We start from the raw sequence: 18344 nt of genomic DNA on the forward strand, positions 1-18344 counted from the left end.
AGCTTGCAGTTCGACTCCCCCGGTGGTTAAATCCGCTCCAACAGCGCCACCTACTGTTACACTACAGAAATAATTGATTTTGCATCTATTGCACCCCTTGACCAAGGAAGTCTAGAGCCCAGATCCAAATTAGAAATCACTTGCAATGTTTACAAATTTATTCTACAGTAAACTATTTTGGAACGTATATTTATTAAGAAGTTTTTTATCCTTTGTCTGTATCCTTCTTACTGGCTTACTTTGAGGACTGAACATACAATTTTTAACATACGTTATTTCTGAAAGGTCCTCAAATACCCATGACTGTCAGAAATGTACTTAAGATGTGATTCCAAGGAAAAAGTGGTAAACGTTCAGAGAAGAAAACAGAGCAGCCTAGATCTCCCAATAAGTAACATCAGTATTTTCAATATTACTTAAAAGATAATAGATGCAGCTACCCAGCTGGTGCTAAGGAAAATAACAGGTAATTGGAAGAAAAATCTAAAATAGTTTTAAAGGAGGTTAAAAAAATTTCAAACACCTTGAAAATATTTTATAAAAAGAAAAAAATATATAAGAGTCATGCAGGTAGGGTGATGTTTGGTGTTAGGAGACTTATAAACTGGATACATTTCCTCCTTTCCCACCACAATCAGTTATCAAGCTCAACTCAACCATTCAGCAAACTGAAAAGTCCTAGATCCCAGCCTTGCATATTTATTTTATTCATATGGATTGGATACAAATTTTAAGTCAGAAGGGTAAGTAGTTTTTTGTAACATGTATATTGACTTGATATAGTTAGATATTTCTGAACAATATTTTCTCTATTTTCAAACTGTAACAATCTTGTATCTTTGAAGGGATTTAGTGTACAAACATAAATGTTAAATATAAAATAATAAAGTTTTAAGTAACTCTTTAAATACATTAAGATTAATTTTCTCCTCCAAGTTATGATCTGAATGCATCAATCAGAAAACAAAGAATCTCACTATGCATTTGCAAAAATGGTGTGCTTACCTTTTTAATTATTGGAGATACATGCCGATTCTGCAACCTGTAAAAAGAGGAAACACAGTTAGTATTCTTTCTTTTACAGATTCAAGTGCATTACAAATAGCAAGTCCTGACCTTAAAAGGGACAAATTTCTGATTCTGTAAGAATAAATAGTACATACTGCATATACACAGTCACAGAGCCAACTCCCTTGTAACCCCGGAAAAGGGAGGGGGAGAAACAATTCTGGACATTCCTGATTGGAAACGAAAATAAATTAAAAAAAAAATAAATCAAGACTGAAGATGCTTAGTACTTGAGGCCATGAGAAACATCCCAGAGGTACAAGCAGCTATTTAGCAGAACCTAATCTGCAATCTCTGCATCTTCTAGCAGAAAGGGTCAGCAAAAAATCTGGCCAATAATGGCTTAAAACTAAAATCAACTTCTGTGTTATCACAGCCAAGCAAAATGCTGTTACCCTGAAAGCAAATCTGAACTTGTCATCTTGTTGGAATTTTTTTTTTTAAATTTAGATCTTAAATTTTATTTTTAGCAGTTTATTTTAACCTATATAAAAACCATCTCACAGCACAACCCCCTTTTCAAACACCAGTTTCTTGATACTACTGGCATCAGCTTGCATTCTCCTGAAGTGCCTGAAAAACTGGAAAATCCCTCTATTAGCAGTGGAGTGGGAAAGAAATGGCAGATGTAGGATAAGAAGGATACAGGATAATGGGAAGGACTAATGCTGCAAGAAATTTTCTTTTATTTCCATGAATACATGTAAGCTGCACAGCTGCTCGATCAGGAACAGATGGGATTTATTTTTAAAGATAACCTTGTAGTTATAAGAAAATATTTATATGACTTTATCAATGTGAAGATACAGTATTCTAAACGGTTCAGTAAATCACAGAAGCTATTTCCAAAGCGATAGAGTGTTACAGTCAAGTGGCTACATTCTGCAAACACACACAGTCCAGCAGATGATCAGAGTGGAGACACTGCCTGTACCTGTAAAGTATTGTGATATTTGCACCTTGAAGACAAAAATTCTCTGCTGTTACACTGCCCACAAGAGGGTGCTGGCAGCCTACAAAAACTTACATTAAATTTAAGTTATACGGCATGCACAGCACAGCTATGGACATTACAAACTGGTGGTTTTGGTCAAGTTACACAAGAAGGGATCTGACACCACGACAAGTCCATATATTAGAAGACTGCATTAATGTAATCTTGGTTTTTTTCAAAGACATTTCAATTTCCCAATGCCTCATGGTGCCATTTTCTAATAATCCAGAAAAATATGCCAGTTATACATTTGTCTTGACATGAAGTAGTAAAATGCCTAGAAAGTTCAATGCAGTTTCAGTTGACGTCAACTTCCCACATGCAAAGGACTACACTCAAGCCCACCAAATGGGGATACAGTATTTACAACATGATAATTTACCATTTCCTTTAAAATTTTCTCAACGTAGTAGCCCCACATCCACAACAAAAATTCTTCCAAACTCTTGAAATATGAGCTACAAACTGTGCATGACGTGAAATTCCCATATTTGTGGCAACATCCACCAAAAAAAAGGTATTTTTTAAAGGAGTTTTTGATAATTCTCTTTCTATATAAGCATTGCTTTAAAGTTATAATTAATCCTGAGACACTGCTAGTAGTTTCTAACTAAGTTTTAACATTAGTATAACCTTGAGTTGTTTTAGGAAATGTATTCCTTATATACACCGTATTACCCCAGTTGGTAATTCCCCGAGTTTCAAACAAATTAAACACATACAGTTCATGAGACTTGGAACTTAGTAAGTTTACCATCAAGTACAAAAGAATCCTTACATATTGACAGCTGCAGACTGTTTTACAGGGTAAGAATCAGCCCACAGGCACGACGCATAAGGAACAGTTTCACAGTACTCCTTAAAACCGTACTTACAGTGTAAATACAAACGTTTATTTTCTAACCCTTAGACTTCTAGCTAGCAAACTGCAGCAGTCCAAGTCCATACTGAAGGAGGCAAGTGGAGCTGGCAGGGTGGGCAGGCAGGATGGGTGCTTCCAGCTTGCCCAGACAGGGCTGGGTGCTGCTTCCATAGGGCACAGCCATCCATCACCGCAGCACCTTTGCCCACACCTAAGATGCTACACTCATCTGTTTAACACCAAGAAAACATGCTTATTTTAACTTTTTCTTTAAAAAAACACAGTTTTTTGTTGTTGGGTTTTTTTTTGGTTTTTTTTTTTTTTAAATTTAATCCAACTGGGCATGCCACACCATTCGTGCTGGGGTTTTGTGGCAGGCTGGGGTTTTGTGTGCAGACAACTACTCAGGGCTCCGAGGGCATTTGCTCAGCAGAGGATCCCTCTGTCCCGAGGTTTTGTGGCTCCTGCACGGCTGTCAGCAGAAGAAAAGGCCCTTGTGACCAGCCTCCAGCCCAGAGCCCATGGTCCAGTCCTGATCCCCTCCGCCAGCATGCATGGGCTGACAAAGCCAGCTTCGCTGCTGAAGGACCATGAGCAGTAAAGACAGGTGGAAGAAAAAAGAAAACAAAAGACTTGTTACACCATAAAACAGTAAAGAAGCTAAATGGGAAAGGTCGGGAAATACCACTATGTTATAAACACCAGGAACAAAATTCTCATCTCCAGCACATCCCACCTGGCTCTGCCAGGTGGCAGATGGATACTTCAGGGCTTGCTCAAGCCGTAACATGCTTCCGCATCACCTTTTGCAGGAAGACTAGTGTTTGCCTGCCAGCAGGGGCTCCTCTAGGAGCTCAGCACCTCCCCACAGCATCTCCACATCATTACTTCCCAGTAAATCAGTAAGCCAATTCTTAGTCCCTAAACAGTGTCATGAAATAGGCCCCAAAGACAGATGTGCATGTTGCCTTGTAGTCATTTGCTTCCCTCGTGGAACTAATGATTGTTATTTTAATACAGATTTTTCCTCCTGCCACAGACAGGAGTAAAATAAAGACTTCAAATGCAAGCCTGAGAAGAGTTTTTCATTACGTGGCTGGAATAACAACTAAAAAGCAAAGCAAATAGAAATCAAGCGACTTCTGAACAGCTTTATTCTGAAAATGACTAGCGAGTTTATTTCCCCCAAAAAATTTGGAAACACACCCAACATGGTTTCTCCCAGGGCCACAAAGGATACTTGAAACCCATTTGAAGAACACACCATGCTGGACATTTGAGACTTTCTGAAAATACTAACTTTTTAAAGATCAACTGAAAATGTTTCAAGGCAACAAAAACTGAAGCAGACATTTGATAAGCAACTTCATTACACAGACTGCATCTCGCATGTATGAAACGGCATCTCTAATTTCTCAGAGGTAATCTGCTGGCCCTTTGAAACTTCCTTAGAAGAAAGGCCCCGAGAAGTGCCTCCAGCTAAAATTTTGAGGTCTTCATTGGCCAACAAATAGTCCTAAAATATTTGAGAAAGGAGAAAGATTTCAGGGCTCTCCTTTAGCAATGAAGATCTCCTTCCTTGAAGGCAACGAAGGCCTTCCTGGCTGAGCAGGTGGTGGGGCTCGCCTGACTCCAACTCTACAGCTATCACTGCCACCTTGCCCAAACAACACCCTGCCCCATCCCAGGAGACATCAGCCCATCCCAGGCCCATCTCCTCCAGCGCAGAGGAGCAGAGGCATGCCACCAGGCAGGGACCCACGTTACAGGGTCAGAGGATGGGACACCCTGTCCAGGCTCCTCCACGGGGAGCTACAACCCCAGGTCCCAGACGTGACACCAGTGGAGGAATCAAGGAGAGCAGGCACCCTTGTGCTGGGTGCACACACAAATGTGTCCATGTTCCCCTCTGGTATTTTAAATTTGGAGGATGTTAGAGGCATCGATTCAGTTCTGTAATGTGTTGGGGAAAAAAGAATGGCCAATCACAGAGACCTCCAAAACACTCACCCTACAAGGGACAGGAGACCCCCTCCTTGAGACACAAACCTGCAAGAATCAGCAAACCCACAAGGCAGCTCTCTGGAGGCACTAATCACCAGCCATGTGGACAGGACAAAAGCCACTACTTCCAATCTTTACACATTTGCTTTCCTACATATTTTACTTTTCTGGTGTTGAAAAACACAGGTAAGCTGCTGAGGCATCTCAACTGCACAAGTCCACACGATAAAAACCGCATGTATGTTAAATCCAGCATCCTCTGCCCTTCCATTTTTACCACTGGCCCAGGAAATAGCACTGCGTAGAGGTGGAAAGCTAACTGCACTGCTCAGCTCATTTTTGCTCTGTTCACATCCTTACGCAGGCTGTGTCAAGACATTTCACAGACAGGTCAAACATGAAACTCAAAAGATGTTGCGTTTTGCAGGCAGACACAGCCACAGCTTTTGCTAACTGATTTACACCCTCCCTAAGCACCAGAAGAGCTAGTTATTTTAATGAAAATAGACTTGCTTCAGCCTCTCAACCCCAAATTAAGGTGACCTTTACTCCAGCCTGAACTATCCACCCATTCCTCTGCTGGGACACAAGTGATGCCAATGTGCTCCAGCTGCAAAGCAAATGCAGCAGGTTGCAATTTTTTGTTTGGTTGTACTTAATTCCTAGATTTCGTCTCTCTAAGTTTTCTTCTATACCATCATCTTCTCCTTCAACTAGGAATCTCCCATTTCCAACTGCCACCACCAGTTCCAAAGAGAAGGGTGCCTCTCCAGGTTGAGGCCAGCCATGAACAGCTACCAAGGCTTTGGTCCCACTCTTCCTCTTCTCCCATTCTCCCAGGGAACATAGGGAAGAGATGCCTTCATACCAGATTTTGCTCCTGACCCCCAAAAACTATAGCATTAACTTGCAATAGAAGACATAACATCTTTTCATACACAAAGGGGATGAGTCTCTGCCGTAAACTATGAACTCAGTTCAACAGTGCAACTATAGAACTGAGTTTTCCTCTGGAAATAGTTTTTCTGTCCAAATATGGAGAAACAATTTGGCATCTATGATGGTACCTACCTTGATTTATCAGACTGAATTAGCGAAATAATAGCCCAAATCCAAACCACAACCCCTATATCCCTTTTGAACCGCTCATTTTAAATTCTAAAATAAGTTAGGAAGATTAGCAACCAATCATCATCGTAAAAAAAAGAAGTTTAGGGAAAAAGGACATACATGCTGCACTTGGAAAAAGCAGTAACTGCAGTTTATATACAACACAAAGCTGTCAAACGTATCTCCTTCCCTTGGCATAAAACAAACTCATTTTGAACTTTTGTTTATAAAGTATCTGTTTGTAAGATGCTGAAACAAAGTTCACTGACACTTCAAAGGCTATGAAAATTCAACAGCTATTAAGCAACAGGAATCAGGTTAGTATCCACAGGAAAAAAAAGTATGCTACTCCATGAAGTAATATCCAAGCTATTACTGCTTTTGCTGCAGGTATGAAGTAAGATTACATCAATCACTTATTCTGGAACACTCAAATATTCAAACTTGTTCAGGAACAAATACAGACATAAATTATTTTTTCAAACATTCTCTCAGCAAAAATGGTTTCACATATTCACATAATATCAGCATGAACCCTTCATTTCTGATTTCTAATTTGGGGATCCCCTACATTTGAAAAAATGTTGTTAACAATGTGTTGATGTACTGGTATTTGTGACAGCCTAAAGCCTCAATATAAAATTTCAACACTGAAATTCAAAATCAAAGATTTTAGTGCCACACTTCCCCTCTACAAGATCATGACATCCCATGTATAAGAGCAGTTACCTTAGAAGAGAACGCGACTGAAACCACAGGGATTATTCACATGAGCAATAATACCATTAAAGTCTTCACAGGAATCTAGGCTTTAATCTTGTTGTTCATGATTTCACTACAGCTAATGTTTAAACATCTACATTACTCATTTAGGTGTTTTAAATATTAGTCAAATCGAAACAGTAAAATAATGCAATCTTGAGACTAAGCAGCAACTTTTGAAAGACAAAGGAATTTAAGAAATCAATTGAAAGTAATTTCTCTGCTCCATATCAGGACTTTTTAGACAACAGCTACAAGTGAAAGATTAGTCCGGACTACAGACAGGCTGTGGATGAGAATTTAGGTTAGAGGACCAGCCAGGACAGGACAACCCACCCATCCCAGCGGCACCGAATCAATTCTGACACTGGAAGATGCTCCACTAAGACCTGGATGTTACTGCACCAACCAAGCAAGCTGCTGAAAGCTGCTGTCTTGGCTACAGTGAGCAACTGGGGGTTTCTGCTTAGCAGGCTGATTATTTTCGTTGTTATTTCCTCCCTAGGGCAAAGGTAAGATGCACGTGAGCATTTTGTACCTCAACATTAGACTTCAGAAAAATGCCTCAGAAATCAATGTTCAGTAAAAAGACGCAAACTAATTATCACTCAGTTTAGCAGTGTTCAAAACCATGAGATTATGTCCTGCATTACCAATATATGAATATCTTCTCTAGTCTTTACCATGGGAAGTCACTCCCCACAGTCCTTAAATAAAGTTTACTGCTTCAGGACAGCCAAAACAACATGCCTGATTGACAGACTTCTACTTTTAAATGCAGGACAGGATGGCTGAGTTGCTGCCAGGCAGAAAAGCAAACCGCTGCTGTCAGCCATCTCCAGCCTCCTGGTGTAACAAGCAGCTGCTGACAGAGTTGGGAAACAAACTGGTGATTAGCAAACATAGAAGGAAGATGTCCACGCCAAGCAGCACCTGGTAATGAGATACACCTCGCTAGAAACTCTTAGACCACTTCTGCAGCCTGAAGAACAAATGTGATTTATTGCTGGATTTAAAAGCAGAGCACTGAGTGAGACTAGGATTACCTATCTGCACTTGACAGAGGACAAGTGACATGAAGGAGATTAAAACACCCCTTCCTATCAACAAGATCCAAGGGGCACAGGCATAGCAACACGCACAAATGACTGCAGGAAAAAAATCTTACACAGCCCAGCCAATGAATTTCATTAATTTTATCAGTGAGAAGATTAGAAGGCAACTTGATTGCTGTTTATAGTACCTATATGAAGATAAAGCAGCAGAAGAGGGTGCTGCAACTCCAGTAAAGAGAGTACACCAAGATAAAAGCCATAACTGGCTGGAAACAGGGCTTAACACAGGTATGGTTTGTGCACGTTTTGGGCTTAGCCTTTGATAGGAATTACAATACTAACTATTCCCTATCAGCCTGCAGCTTGCCAACAGCTTCCCCCACCAGGAGAAACAGCACGAAACTGCATCCACTGTGCACAAAAAGCCAGGAAACACAAACTAAACCAGGGAAACAAAAATCCGGGGATTGCACATGTGTACCAGAAGCCAGGGCACCCAACAGCAGCAGCAAGTACTCTGCCATCCCAGCAATTGCCTTACTCAAGCAGACAGGTTGTGATCACTGCTGGTACATGCTTTATTATTATTTTTTTAAATAAATGTTATGCATTTAACGTGGGAGGGTTTCAGAGCTCTTTAATTCTTTGGCTTTAACTTGCATATTACAGGAACTCCATGCACAGGGAAGTTAAAAGACCATGGAAGAAACCTGAATCACGCTGCTTTCCCGAACAAAGGATTGGGGCGTGATTAGCTGGAAATCACGCTTCCAGGTCAGTTGTTTTCTTGCTGCTTCCCTACTTATGCATATATACCCATTCTCTACTCCGGGCAGAGCTGGAGACTGGACTGCGGGAGGGCAATGCATGCACAGGACAGGGGCTAAGCTCCAAGGGAGCTGGGAAGGTGAAGAGTGGCCAAAGCTAATAGCCAAAGGCTGTGCAGAGCCATAACTTTTGCCCTTCTCTTGCACACAGGATCACCCATATACCAGCACACACCACTCTCCCGCAGCATCCCAGTCCAGCTGCAGTTGTTTTCACAGCCCAACCTTGGGGCTGGACCACAAGTGAGGACTCTGACCTGCCTGCAGACAGACAGTGGCCCTCACACTGCCACGAGGAAAGAGGGATCTGCAAGCTGCCTCAATGCAGCAGGGAACTAAAAAAACAGCGATCCAGTGCCTACATCTTAAATTGAGTTTTCTTCCCCCAGAGGACTGCTCTCAGACCATCACAGCATGCAGGGAGCACGCACAGCAGCAGCCTCAGCAAGCTGAACTTGAAGCATTCCATGTTTAACTCAAATCTCGTCAACAGACTGCATTTCCATGGTGGTGGCTTCCAGGATTTTTGTGTGTGCGTCTCATCACTGTAATGTTTCTGGAAGAACCAGCTGCTGGACTTGCAAGAATATGAAAGTATTACCTTTCACTTCTAAAATCACATTTCTGCTTTCCCCCACTACAAATATGAGTAGATTTGAAGAACGTCAAGCTAACTTTTAAAAGGGTTTGACTCCCAGTCTTCTGAGTTTCTGGAAGCATTCCTCAGAACTTGGCAGCTGCAGCTGGCTATTGGGGATCTCTCTAACACAAGACCAACTCAAACTCTCCCTTCCAGAGTAGTTCCTTATGTTATTCAATATTAAATTTCTGTATGTTAAAAAAAAAAAACCCAACAAAACACAACCACCAACCACACTTATGGTGTAAAATCTGACTTCCATCACCACTCTGGTGTGTGGGCAGAGTGTTTGCCATCACAGAACATTAGACATTTTACAGCCACGTTGTGCAGAAACGGTACTTACCACCTTCTTACTCAAGAAATTGTAATACATCCCCAAGTTTGACAAGACCAGCAGGGGAAACACCCCATAGGGTTTGGATAGAGCAGGAGAGCGAGAGAGAGGAAGGGTGCTGGCATGACCTGGGCACAGGTCAGGATGGCATGTCCAGGACAGACCCTTGGCTTGTATTACTTGCATACAGAAAACGGTCTGAAAAGTCTTGTATGTTGTGATTCTTGAGCAGAAACCACAGCTGAGGGCAACTGGACCAAAACTTGTGAGTGTATCAAGGCGGTGACTCAAGACTACAGAAGACAATTTTGATGCATTACCCCCATAGGCTGAGCTGTCAGTAGGTAACTCATACGCCCATTTTCATTAGTCTTTTTGAGTTCCAATAAAATTTGATAAATACCTTTTCAGATAATATAACATCTCCTGCTGAGTATTAAAAGTTGCTCCTGATAGCCAAAGGAAATGAAGCTAAGGAGAGCAGAAATATTTATGCCTACTTTATCTACTAACTAAACTATACAAAGTGGCCCCAAAGAACCTCCTAGCAAAACAAAGAGGAGACGAATTGATCAGTCAGTGATGAAAGTTCCAGATACACAGCAAATTCTTTCTTCGCTTTTGTGTGTTTGAGAAGTTCCATAAAAAAAATATTTAAACACTAGGGTTGAAAAAGATCGGTTAAAGGACTGTAAACTTGAATAGAAACACAGATGTTCAAATTGCAGTGAGCTAAAATGATTCCCTTCACTGGTTCATGTGAAATATAAAACACTTCCACCAACTCACACCCAAAAACCCGTCTTGCCCTGTGTTTGTGGGCTGTTAAGCAAATTCCCAGCACCACTTGTCTTCCCAGAGCGTGGGGATTCCCATACTGCTTGTGCTTTATTCCAGGAGCATCCCAACTGGCTCAGCTTTACCCAGCTGCAACGCCTGCTGCTGCACCAGGAGTTTCCCCACATCTTGACCTGCTGTAGCTCTCAGTGCAGCCACAGCTGGGCAGGTGCTCAGTGGGCACTTACTAAGTTGGCAGATGTGGTGATGCGGTACCCTTAACCATCAGGTTGTGCTTTTCCCTTCCCGGTGGAACCAAGTCTGGTTTATATTTCAAACTACCAATATTCAGGTCAATCCAGCAAAAACAGAGGGAAACATAAAATAAGGCATTTAAGATTGAATGTAGAGCTCAGCAAATGCTGAACTTGAAGTTACAACTCATGGCTTGCAGGTTTTGTCTACAACATTCAGCAAAATCCCTGAATACAGGAACCAAATGATCCCCAAAATCAAAACAATGAAAAGGCAGGACATGAAGGTGAGTTTTTCTCCAGAACTGAGTGATTTGCTTCTCCTAAGCACAAGTCTCTTATAACCTCATGGGAACTCGGAGGCTGACTCTCCCCTTGATTAACAGAGAAAATACCACTTATCTGACTTAACTACCACAGGTCACAGCAAATGTCATTTTCCACTGTAAATCAGTTCCTAGCTAGCTAATCTCTTGGTTCTTATGCCAAAAGCTGCCCTCTTCCATATTTTTTTTTTGAGGGGGGGTGGTTTCTCCACCCTTTGCACATTTATAGACAAGAGTCCTTTCCAAGTTCATTAGTTTTCCTTGAAAGCAGGAGGTTAGTGTTACTTAAATGGTAGTTGCTCACAAAACTGTACTACAGTAGTAACAGCTACTAGTAGTCATGTTAGAAAGGAGGGGTGAAGAAATTTCAATCTTAAAAAAAAGGGACAAAAATATGTGCCGTGTTTTTTTAACCCCATGAGTTAATCAAATCTAAGACTTAAATGGGTAAAAGAAACGGTATTTCAGTTACATGTATTGAGGTTCAGATATTGGTTTTAATACAATTTGGCATAATTACAACATCTTGGTCGGGTTTTTTTTTGTTGTTCCCACATTGGTTCCTGTAATTCAGTACTACTGTGCCTACTTTCATGTGTGCTGCTGTCAATAGCCACATTTGCTAGCAAGTGTATGGTCTACACTGCTGTTTGCTGTGATGGGACTTAATTTTGAACCCACAAAAATGCTTGACTGATTCCTAAGCAATACAGCCTTATAACTGTGATAACTGGGAAAGCTGGAGAAGTATTTATGGTGGAAGATGCAAAAATCGGTTTCAGAAGAAAAAAACCCCCACACTTTGAATGACAATATATTCCTCTCTGTATTAGTTGAGCCAACTGTTGAGTAAGACTGGCCTAAAAGAAGGCCTTGCTGAGCAACAGAAGGAGAAGCTTCAGAGAGGACCACACACCCCATGGGACCCCAGCGGTCCAACTGTGTATTACCAGTTTGCTAGTGCATCAGTGAAGCAATGGTTAGAAACAGGCATACAGGCTTTCAAATGGCTTTTGCCAGCGTCCCTTTCAAGAAAACACACATCTTTCATAATAGTCACCATCATCAGGCAGATGGGGAAGTGAGAGTTAGGAGTTAATACCACTCATATCAATAAAAATAAATCAATAGAGTATTTGATAGAACACCATAATAATTAACTTCTCCGCAGAGATGATGGCGACTTCCAGAATGAGAGGGCTTAAAAAGAGGACAGAGTCCTGCCAGGGGGTACATTTTGTTGGGGAAACTTTACCAATACAAAAGAATTACTTATATCAGGAATTTGTCATTGCATGAGGCATGGCAAAATTGCATACAGCACCCTTTCCATCTTTGCCACCTCTTGCAAATTGGTGTTATTTCAAAGCAGTAAGCAAATGGGGAAGGACTACAGGGTGATACACAGCACAGGGAGTTTGAGGGAAGTCTCCCAAAAGCTGCTCAGTCTAACAGAACAAATCAGAGTATGCCTGTGCCAAGTACAAGGGGGGGAAAGGAAAAAAAAGGAAGTAATTATATGTCCTGGAAGGAAGTGCTGTACAGAACCAAATGAGGCTTTTTGTATGAAGGAAAGAAATAATCGATGCTTTTCAGGCAGAACTGATACACGCTGCAAGTGATGGAAGAGCAAGCACTACACTGGCCTAGCTGCAAGCACATTCGTTTTTCTTTAGCCTTTCAGAAAGCATTTCCAGGTGGCCCCAAGAGGAGGAGAGAGCTGCCAGCCTCCCACATCTGCTGTGGGAGGGCAGCAGCTGAGTGGCACCCAGCTGCCAGCTAGCCCCAAGCCCCGTCTACTGCTGCCCATGGAAGGAAAGATGGAAAAGCTGAGGGAAGCCAGCCTTCACCTGGGGACAAGGGACACCTCCCTGTGATTCTGCTGGAAACCAGAGCCATATCTCCTTTTCCCCCTTTTTGGTTGCATTTCCACTCCAGCCAAAACCACAGCACTGCGATGCCATGCAAGCTGCCTGCTGTGGTACGGGATGTGACTGCCATCCTCCCCACCTCACAGCCTTACAGGGCACACACACACCTGTACTGCCACCACATCCCTCCTCCATCTCTGCCGCTTCCCACACATCCATCAACACGCACATGAGGTCTAAGGATTTACCCCATCATAGGTCCCAAAGAATTTTAAAACAGCAAGAGATTAACAGAGGGACAAGCACTGCTTCTGTACAGACTGTGCTGTATCTGCACCTGCAACGGGGTGGAAATTCCCCGTTCCCCTTGGCACACCAACAAAGGGGAGCAAATAACTCAAGACATAAAACTTGCTTCAGGTTCACTACAACAGAGCTGCAGAGTGAAAGAGCCATTTAATGCAATCAAGACTACCTAAGCAATCTCAGCCACCGAAGCAAAGGGAACATCAGTTCATTTTTGAAGAAACCATGTTATTGACTGGAATTTAGATTATGCACCTACTTTAGTGACCTTTTCCTGTATCTGAATTATTTTTAGACTGAAATTTTTATTCTGGACAAAGTATTGAATATAAAAAAATATACATATGCATGTATTTCATATGTATGCATATACCCCAAACATTTTCTGTGAAGTAAAGAAGCTACTGATTCATAAATACAGCGAGTTAGCTGTTCTCTGAAGAATAACCTAAGCAGTGTGAACATGCACGGCACAAGAAACCTTGAGTTTAGCTCTGAGATGAAAACCTCCAATAAGGATGCCAGCAGCCTCCTAACAGATCCAAAAGTCTCTTTTTCAAAACTATCCCACCGTGCACACACTGAAGTAGTATTCACTACCAGTGCTTCCAGGACAAAATACACCTGAAGTCCAGCAAAGTGCTGGAGCAAGAGAAGTTTGTATGCATTTTAAGTACCAGTAGACGTAAAAATATACTTTTATACTCACTTTCCTAGATTTCTGGACATCTAGGGGGGTTTGCTGTTTTCAGACCGCTCAGAGGGTTATGCTGTTTCCCTGTTTCACAGGACAGCCACCACACCTCCACATCAGAAAGACCTATACAGGTCTCAGAACCATCATCATCACCCTTCCCCGGGCTACACTCTACAAGCAAAGAGCTGGTTATGGGTATAGTTAAGACTTACACAAGATGATAGTTACAGGTCAACAGCAAGAGTAGCAAATACTTTACAGTGGCAGCGCAATATTAAATTTTAAACAATTCACTCACTTTTTATCAGAACAGTCCACTGTCTAGTTGTTCTTTTGGGTCTCCTGATCAGAGCAAACCTGCAGCTAAATGGACAGTGTTAGTGCTTCTTACCTCTTCCCAGGCAAGGGGACTATCCTGTCCTGGGTAATATGCTCGTTTCACAATTTATGTCCCATTGAGAGTACAGCAACGTACCGAACCTAGGCAAGAAACCACTAGAAGGCAGCAAGGTATGCAATCCAGGAAGAAGCACAAATACCAAAGCCAAAACCTTGGCTAACGTTGAGGAACTATGCTGCACTGAAAGCTATCAGGAGAAAAATTCCTTTCCCTACTTTCTACCACCGTTCTACAAAAGCTATGACCTTCAAAATATTGGCTTTTTTTTTTCTTTAGGATTCAAAACAGCCTGCTTCATCCAAGCTGTCCTATAGATCAGGTGACACTCTGGCAAGAGAGTAACAGTCGATAGCCATATTCCTCAATGGAGCTTTTATTGCAAGAATCAAATGTTGTGTTTCTAGTCTCTTCCACATTCACTTAAAGTAATCAAGAGCAGCTACTTAGAAAATGTTCCTGCAGCTGTTAGGGAAGCTTGCTTAAGACTGGAAAGCCAACTTTCTTTTAAAGTAAGCCTCTTGAAGGTCCTGCCGAGGGAAGAACAGATGGAAAGCAGGACAAAGGACAACTCTGAACTTGAAGTAGGCTTATGCTGAAAGAGCCAGCAAGGACACCACTGATGCTGAGAGAAGTCGCGTGTGTTCACAACTGGGCTGGCAAAACCCGCCTCAGGAGTGTCATGGCTCACCTTCGACTGAGATCTCCCCCGCTAACTGCTGAACCAGACTGAACCCAACACGAAAAGCAGGCAGTTTTGCCTAAGAAAAACGCACGAGGAGGCCAAAGGAAATGGGAGATGAACAGCAGAGTTGGAAATACTGCCGAACAGTGTTGAGTATTACCTGGGCTACAAGAAAAAGCCAGCTGCCATGATGTGAAACGCAGTGACGGGAGAAGGAGGGCGTCTGCGAAAAAACATACAGAGTTAAAGGAACACTAGCTATATTTATTTATGTTATATTACATTTACTCCATCTCCAGGATTCGTGACCATGGCCTAACGTTCAAAGTTCATATTCCTAGCGTGCTGATGCTGTCAGCACTGCAGCGAGCAGATCTGCTGAACACAGCCACCACACGGGCTTCGTACCTTTGGCAGACCAGGTCCAAACCTGGTACCTTTGGCAACCTACGTCCAAAGCAGGGCACCAGATCTGCTCCCGTGCGGCAGAGCCAACGCTAGAACACACCAAAACCAGCAGGGCGGGCCGAGCCTCTCTGCAGGTGACCCGCTTCCTTCAGGGGCCGCACGACCGCCCGCGCTTCGGGGAAGGAACGGCCAGCCCGCGGCGCGCAGCGCTCGGCCCCGCTCGGCACCACGGAGAGCTCCCTCCTTCCCGCCAGCCCGGCGGGCGCGGGCACCCACAGCCGCCCACGGCCGTGAGGGGAGCGGGCTGCGGGCCTGCCTTCCCGCCGCGCTCCCTCGCCCCCCGCCTCAGCGCGGCTTCACACCCCAGGGGAGCCGTGCACAGCCCCGGCACGAAGAGACTGACAGGTGTCAATCACCCCCCTGGTCTTTTCAAGTCGACCAAGCGGCCTAAAAGGGAGAATAGGAAGCTTGCCACCAGACTGTCGTTTTACTCTCAAAGCAGGACACCCCCCTGCCTCCCCCCCCCCCCGCCCCTTTTCACAGACTAAGGAATTTCTACACAGAAAAATTACTCTTGACAGCACAAAATAAAAAAAATGGGGACGGCATGGTACAAGAACTTATATGCATGAAGAATGACGCCATCTTCCAAAAATACAAAGAAATTATCATGCTGGCAATAAATACAAGACAAAGCCCAAAAGAAATATTTTACTTCCAGGCATGTTCATTCATACATCTTGTTACTAGTGAACCTGGTTCCTTCATGAACTCAGGAGCAGCAGCAGGAAAAGCATATAAGAAGATTATGTTAATACTATATTTAAGCATATGTAAGGACAGTGAATGAAATACTGATTATTCACTCACGTAATTCAAAAAAAACCAACAACCACTTACTAAGAATAGCTTTCAGGGGATAAGAGAAGAGAAACTAGGCTGCAACACAAAAAAAAAAAAACCAAAACCAAACAACAAGCCACAGCCACGGTAGTACTTGCTATCCCTCATTATCCACATTCATCAGCACTGAGGTCTACAGAAATCAACTTTGATATAAAAGCATCAAACAGGGATAAACTACCTAAAGACTTTCAGACTAATGCGCCCTTTGCACAGATGGGAAGCATTTCCAACTTGTTATCATGGAAAACAGCAGAGCTGGGTTTAACGTAACTCCTCAGATTTTGGCAAAGAGGTTCAAAGACATGGGGTGTGTGTAGGGAATTTGCGGGCTTCACTGTGACGGACAGACTGACAGACCTCAGGAAATAGCGGGGAGGCTACTGGGCTCGAGCTCCCACTGGTCCAAGCATGTAAGGTAGGCTAGGGAGTTAAAGGATTTTCTGCACTTTCTTCAAAGTGCTTTTGTCTGTGGGAGACTTTGCTCCTTTGCCTGTACTTTGCCAAGAGCTCAGGCACGCTTTCGCTCAAGTCAGCTGCATTTTCCTGTTTCACGATCTTAAGAGCTGCTAACTCAGCGAAGGGTCCCGATTTAGCTTCTGATTAATCCAAGTCTGAACACTCATTAGCAACTGAGCCACAATCCAGTTGCAAACTCACAGGCAGCAGACATCTCCCTGTAGCTCAGCCCTGTGCTTGCCATCCTCTGAAGGGAGCCTGGGCACACACTCCCACCTCGCTCCTCCACGCAAGCCGAAGCACAGAGGTGGAGACAAGCAGGAGCCTGATGCAAAATAAAATGCTAGTGTACACACCCAACACACGACTGCCAGGATCACTGGTTTGAATTAAGCATTAATTTCCAGCTCTGCTTTGTTATCAAAACACAGTATCACACAATATCAAACTGCAGAATACCGCTTGGTGCTGGTAAGCGGCATGAGACAAAAAGCATCTGTACAAATACAACTACAAGAATGTCTGTATAATACACATTAGATCCCAGGAAAGCACATCTGCCCTCAGCACTTGAACGATAGCTTCGCTGGCTATTAAGAGTGCTTCTAACCAAGAGAGGGCCAGCAGCTCCAGAGAAGACATCAAAGCCAACGCTGCTGAGAAAATGGACGTGTCATGCCATGAGGCTGCCTTGAAAAGCTTGGGTGGGAACAAAAAAGGGAACATGTTTTAGCCTAGCTGGAAAAGACCCTCGTTTAACGTGGAATGTGACCTTAAGTCAGTTGCCTGCGGCTGCACACCTTTGAAACAGCACCCAGACTTTGTGCAGACTACACAGGCAACAGGTCCAAGGGGAGGGTCCAACAGGGCCTGCATGGAGTCAGCATCCAAAAGGGGACATTCAATCAGATTGCAAGTTTCAGCTACCAAAACTACCAAAATTTAAGTGAGAAAATGCTATTTCTCATACAGATTCAGAAGCTGTCATTTCTCAGACCTCTCCCTACATAAAACCCCTTGCTAGTTTCCGTAGCATGGAAAATGCATAAAACACACATGCTAAAAAGTTCTTTCCGTGGTGTAAGCTTGACCAAAAGCTATCAGGATTTTAAAAGTGAGTAAGTACCTGACAGAAAAGAAGTTATGTCCTCCTCCTTTGGTCTCCCAACGTGAGCTACTTGTGTGTGTCACGTGCAAGCTCTAAAACTTGGTCAGCAGGGGAAGGATATAAACCCAGTTCCCCCATGAAGCTAGCTTTATTACAAGTTTCTCACAAAGCACAGTTCAGCTACTGGTTTTTGTTCATTCTTCTTGTTTTTCAGAGACTCAGATTTATCAGTAGTGATCCTCTATCTTTTAGCTGTGAAAAACATGGTAAGTCTAAGGACAAAAGCAGCATTGAAATGTGTTACCTTAGTCTGGGTTTGATCAGTATACATTTTTTCCTTCCTATCTTCCTAAAAGCATCCAGGGTGGACCATACCAAGGCTCCATCATCTCAAGGGCTATACTCTTCCTTTGGCAACTGCTGCAAGACCAGAACAAGCCTGCAGAGATACTTTCCTTCAATACTGTCACAAGTCCCTGGTAATTTCTGCTCCA

General features: G+C 43.0%; 1 protein-coding gene across 4 annotated transcripts in view; it reads right to left on the reverse strand.

The window, feature by feature from the left end:
- Positions 1–18344, reverse strand: part of ADARB1 (adenosine deaminase RNA specific B1) — an 86133-nt gene that overhangs the window by 61117 nt on the left and 6672 nt on the right. For all 4 annotated transcript variants that reach the window (XM_037397884.1, XM_037397886.1, XM_037397887.1 and 1 more), the window contains exon 2: positions 1006–1042. The gene's annotated coding sequence lies outside the window, so the exon portion shown is untranslated. The remainder of the gene's footprint in view (positions 1–1005; positions 1043–18344) is intronic.

Source organism: Falco rusticolus, chromosome 8 (assembly GCF_015220075.1).
Source record: "Falco rusticolus isolate bFalRus1 chromosome 8, bFalRus1.pri, whole genome shotgun sequence".
Classification (NCBI taxonomy): Eukaryota; Metazoa; Chordata; class Aves; order Falconiformes; family Falconidae; genus Falco; species Falco rusticolus.